This window comes from Dendrobates tinctorius, unplaced genomic scaffold (assembly GCF_039654945.1).
Source record: "Dendrobates tinctorius isolate UK_male_01 unplaced genomic scaffold, ASM3965494v1 ptg000159l, whole genome shotgun sequence".
NCBI lineage: Eukaryota > Metazoa > Chordata > Amphibia > Anura > Dendrobatidae > Dendrobates > Dendrobates tinctorius.
This window is the reverse complement of record NW_027361826.1, coordinates 15,854,844-15,860,843: the sequence shown is the minus strand read 5'-3', so window position 1 is coordinate 15,860,843 and position 6,000 is coordinate 15,854,844.

Genomic DNA, 6,000 nt, shown 5'->3' with positions numbered 1-6,000 from the left:
GCCACATGTTTACTTTACATCAGCACAATTTTGGAACCAAAATTTTTTTTTGTTAGGAAGTTATAAGGGTTAAAAATTGACCAGCGATTTCTCATTTTTGCAACACCATTTTATTTTTACGGACCACATCACATTTGAAGCCACTTTGAGGGGTCTATATGATAGAAAATACCCAAAAGTGATGCCATTCTAAAAACTGCACCCCTTAAGGTGCTCAAAACCACATTCAAAAAATGTATTAACCCTTTAGGTGCGTCACAGGAATTTTTTGAATATTTAAAAAAAAAATGAACATTTAACTTTTTTTCACAAAAAAAATAATTCAGGTTCAATTTTTTTTATTTTACCAAGGGTAACAGGAGAAATTGGACTGCAAAATTTATTGTGCAATTTGTCCTGAGTACGCTGATACCTGATATGTGGGGGGGAACCACTGTTCAGAAGGGAAGGAGCGCCGTTTGACTTGATCAATGCAAAATTGGCTGGAATTCTGATCGGATGCCATGTCACGTTTGGAGAGCCCCTAATGTACCTAAACAGTGGAAACTCCCCACAAATGACACCATTTTGGAAACTAGACCCCCCAAGGAACTTATCTAGACATGTGGTGAGAACTTTGAACCCCCAAGGGCTTCACAGAAGTTTATAATATACAGCCGTACAATTAAAAAATCATATTTTTTCCACAAAAATGATCTTTTCACCCTCAATTCTTATTTTTCCAAGGGTAACAGGACCCTAAAAGTTATTGTGCAATTTGTCCTGAGTATGCTGATACCCCACATGTGGGGGTAGACCACTATTTGGGTGCATGGCAGAGCTCGGAAGGGAAGCAGCGCCATTTGACGTTTTTGGCTGGAATTGAGATCGGACACATGTCGCGTTTGGAAAGCCACTGATGTACCAAAACAGTGGAAACCCCCACAAATGACACCATTTTGGAAACTAGACCCCCCCAAGGAACTTATCTAGATGTGTGGTGAGCACTTTGACCCCTCCAGTGCTTCACAGAAGTTTATAACGCCCGGGCGTGAAAATAAAAAAATCGTATTTTTTCCACAAACATGATCTTTTAGTCCCCATTTTTTTTATTTTCCCAAGGGTAACAGGAGAAATCGGACCCCAAAAGTTGTTGTCCAATTTGTCCTGAGTACGCTGACACCCCATATGTGGGAGAAAACTACTGTATGGGCACACGTCGGGTCTCGGAAGGGAAGTAGTGACGTTTTGGAATGCAGACTTTGATGGAATGGTCTGCGGGTGTCATGTACATTTGGAGAGCCCCTAATGTACAGACATATGTAAAAGTTTGGGCACCCCTATTAATGTTAACCTTTTTTCTTTATAACAATTTTGTTTTTTGCAACAGCTATTTCAGTTTCATATATCTAATAACTGATGGACTCAGTTATATTTCTGGATTCAAATGAGGTTTATTGTACTAACAGAAAATGTGCAATCTGCATTTAAACAAAATTTGACCGGTGCAAAAGTATGGGCACCCTTATCATTTTCTTGATTTGAACACTCCTAACTACTTTTTACTGACTTCCTGGTTTTGTAACCTCATTGAGCTTTGAACTTCATAGCCAGGTGTATCAAATCATGAGAAAAGGTATTTAAGGTGGCCACTTGCAAGTAGTTCTCCTATTTGATTCTCCTATGAAGAGTGGCATCATGGGCTCCTCAAAACAACTCTCAAATGATCTGAAAACAAAGATTATTCAACATAGCTTTTCAGGGGAAGAATACAAAAAGTTGTCTCAGAGATTTAACCTGTCAGTTTCCACTGTGAGGAACATAGTAAGGAAATGGAAGAACACAGGTACAGTTCTTGTTAAGCCCAGAAGTGGCAGGCCAAGAAAAATATCAGAAAGGCAGAGAAGAAGAATGGTGACAACAGTCAAGGGCAATCCACAGACCACCTCCAAAGACCTGCAGCATCATCTTGCTGCAGATGGTGTCACTGTGCATCGGTCAGCAATACAGCGCACTTTGCACAAGGAGAAGCTGTATGGGAGAGTGATGCGAAAGAAGCTGTTTCTGCAAGCACGGCACAAACAGAGTCGCCTGAGGTATGCAAAAGCACATTTGGACAAGCCAGTTACATTTTGGAAGAAGGTCCTGTGGACTGATGAAACAAAGATTGAGTTGTTTGGTCATACAAAAAGGCGTTATGCATGGAGGCTAAAAAACACAGCATTCCAAGAAAAACACTTGCTACCCACAGTAAAATTTGGTGGAGGTTCCATCATGCTTTGGGGCTGTGTGGCCAATGCCGGCACCCGGAATCTTGTTAAAGTTGAGGGTCGCATGGATTCAACTCAGTATCAGCAGATTCTTGATAATAATGTGCAAGAATCAGTGACGAAGTTGAAGTTACGCAGGGGATGGATATTTCAGCAAGACAATGATCCAAAACACCGCTCCAAATCTACTCAGGCATTCATGCAGAGGAACAATTACAATGTTCTGGAATGGCCATCCCAGTCCCCAGACCTGAATATCATTGAACATCTGTGGGATGATTTGAAGCGGGCTGTCCATGCTCGGCGACCATCAAACTTAACTGAACTGGAATTGTTTTGTAAACAGGAATGGTCACAAATACCTTCATCCAGGAACTCATTAATAGCTACAGGAAGTGACTAGAGGCTGTTATTTTTGCAAAAGGAGGATCTACGAAATATTAATGTCACTTTTATGTTGAGGTGCCCATACTTTTGCACCGGTCAAATTTTGTTAAAATGCAGATTGCACATTTTCTGTTAGTACAATAAACCTCATTTGAATCCAGAAATATAACTGAGTCCATCAGTTATTAGATATATGAAACTGAAATAGCTGTTGTAAAAACCAAAATTGTGTGGTGAGCACTTTGAACCCCCAAGTGCTTTACAGAAGTTTATAACGCCCGGGCGTGAAAATAAAAAGATCATTTTTTTCCACAAAAATGATATTTTTGCCCCCAATTTTTTATTTTCCAAAGGGTAACAGGAGAAATTGGACCCCAAAAGTTGTTTTGCAATTTGTCCTGAGTAGACTGATACCCCATATGTGGGGGTAAAACACTGATTGGGCGCATGGCAGAGCTTGGAAGGGAAGGACCACCACTTGACTTTTTCAACTCAGAATTGGCTGGAATTGAGATCAGACACCATGTTGCATTTGGAGAGCACCTGATGTGCCCAAACAGTGGAAACCCCCAATTCTAACTCCAACCCTAACCCCAACACACCCCTAACCCTAATCTCAGCCCTAACCCTAGCCCTAACCCTACCCCTAGCCCTAACCCTAATGGAAAAATGGAAATAAATACTTTTTTTTATTTTATTATTTTTCCCTAAGGGGGTGATAACGGGGGGTTTGATTTACTATTTATGGCGGTTTTTATGTTTGGCAGCTGTCGCTCGCTAAAAGAGCATTTTTATTGTAAAAATATTTTTTGCATCACCACATATTGAGAGCTATAATTTTTCCATATTTTGACCCACTGAGTCATGTGAGTTCTTATTTTTTGCGGGACGAGTTGACGTTTTTATTGGTACCATTTTCGGGCACGTGACTTTTTTGATCGCTTTTTATTCCAATTTTTGGGACGCAGAATGAACAAAAACCAGCGTTTCATGAATTTCTTTTGGGGGGGTGCGTTTACACCGTTCCGCGTGCGATAAAATTGATAAAGCGGCTTTATTCTTCGGGTCAGTACGGTTACAGCGATACCTCATTTAGGTCGTTTTTATGTTTTGTCGGTTTTATGCAATGAAAACTATTTTATATAAAAAATAATTATTTTTGCATCGCTTTATTCTGCGAGCTATAACTTTTTTATTTTTTCGCTGATGATGCTGTATGGTAGCTCGTTTTTTGCAGGACAAGATGACGTTTTCAGCGGTACCATGGATATTTATATGTGTCTTTTTGATCGTGCGTTATTGCACTTTTTGTTCGGCGGTATGATAATAAATCATTATTTTTTGCTTCGTTTTTTATTTTTATTTTTTAAGGGGTTCACTAATGGGGTTAACTAATGGGACAATTTTATAGGGCAGGTCGTTACGGATGCGGCGATACCAAATATGTGCACTTTTTTTTATTATTTTTTTTATTTCCAATAAATGAATTTATTGGGGGAATATTTTTTTTTTTTCTAATTTATTTGGCGATTTTTTTAAAAAATTATTTTAACACTTTTTTTTTAACTTTATTACATTGTCCCAGGTGGGACATCACAGTCCTGTGACAGATCGCTGATCTGTCACATCACAGATCACTGTGACAGATCAGCGATCTGTCACAGGCAGTGCAGCAGGCTTGGTAAATTTAAAAAAGTACATTTTCTTTCTCATTAATGTACACTCTGCACCCCCATCTTGACTGAAAAAAACAGAAATGTAGACATTTTTGCCAGTTTATTAAAAAAAGAAAAACTGAAATATGACATGGTCATAAATATTCAGACCCTTTGCTCAGACATTCATATTTAAGTCACATGCTGTCCATATCCTTGTGATCCTCCTTGAAATGGTTCTACTCCTTCATTGGAGTTCAGCTGTGTTGAATTAAACTGATAGGACTTGATTTGTAAAGACACACACCTGTCTATATAAGACCTCACATCTCACAGTGCCTGTCAGACCAAATAAGAATCATGAGGTCAAAGGTACTGGCCAAGGAGCTCAGAGACAGAATGTCACGGGGGCTTAGTTCAACTAAGGCTGAAATACCCGGGGCCCCTGTGGTGTCCCTTTACTAGGGGAAACCCTGTCTGACCCTCAACCCAGGGTTTTTGCTGAAGGTGCAAATGCCTGAGCCTCCGACCTTTCCTTATCTCCTGCTCAGCCCTGCACTTAACCCTCCACCCTCCACCCAGTGAGAAGTCACCACCAAAGCTCCCACACAAATAATGACAGACAGGGAGAACTTAAACTGCACTGCGCCGCACACACACAGGAATAAACAGTAATGTGAACAGGGCACAACTAAACACAAATATGGGAAGGAGAAAGGATAACGACGGATCATACGACACCAGATATGAATCTCTCTCTCTTGAACACCTCCACTCCAGACCGGAACCACTTGGTATGAAACACAAGCTATAATCGGCGACGCCCATAGGCCAGCATGACTATTTAAAGACCGTGGGCGTGACTAACCATCCAACCTGGTCTCCAGCAGGATTAACCCCCGAGAGCCTGAAGATCAGGCCGGCGCCACTGAGGCTATAGTGGCTGGAGGTGGAACTACCTCTGCCTGCCGGATGCTGTGGTGTGAACAGCGTCCGACATGACAGTACCCCGTCTTCTACGAGGGACCCCAGGGCCCTCAAGACTCATAGGACCCGGCTTGTCCGGATGACGACGGTGAAAAGAACTGACCAGCCGATCCGCATGTATGTCTGAGGCTGGAACCCAAGACCTCTCCTCTGGACCATACCCCCGCCAGTGCACCAAATACTGAAGAGTACGGCGTACTACACGAGAGTCCACTACCTTGGCGACCTCGAACTCTAACTCGCCATCCACCATGACTGGAGGTGGCATCGGCGTTGTGTCCACAGAGCCTACCACCTTTTTCAATAAAGCCCTGTGAAACACGTTGTGTATCTTGTACACTGCGGGAAGTTCCAACCGATAAGCCACTGGGTTAATGATGGCAGAAATCCTAAAAGGCCCAATAAACCTTGGACCCAGTTTTAAAGAAGGGATTTTGAGTTTTATGTTCTTCGTAGCTAACCACACCCATTCACCCACACACAGGTCCGGACCTGGCACGCGTCTACTGTCAGCCACCCGTTTGTACCTGGCACTCATGCTCAACAAACGCTGTTTCACCCGCCTCCAGACTGATGACAATTGGGCTCCTAGCTGATCCTCCTCCGGGACACCCCCGGAGTCACCCTGACGTAAGGTACAAAACTGAGGATGTTGACCGTACACACAAAAGAATGGAGACTCTCCTGATGACTCTTGGCGGTGATTATTTAATGCGAATTCG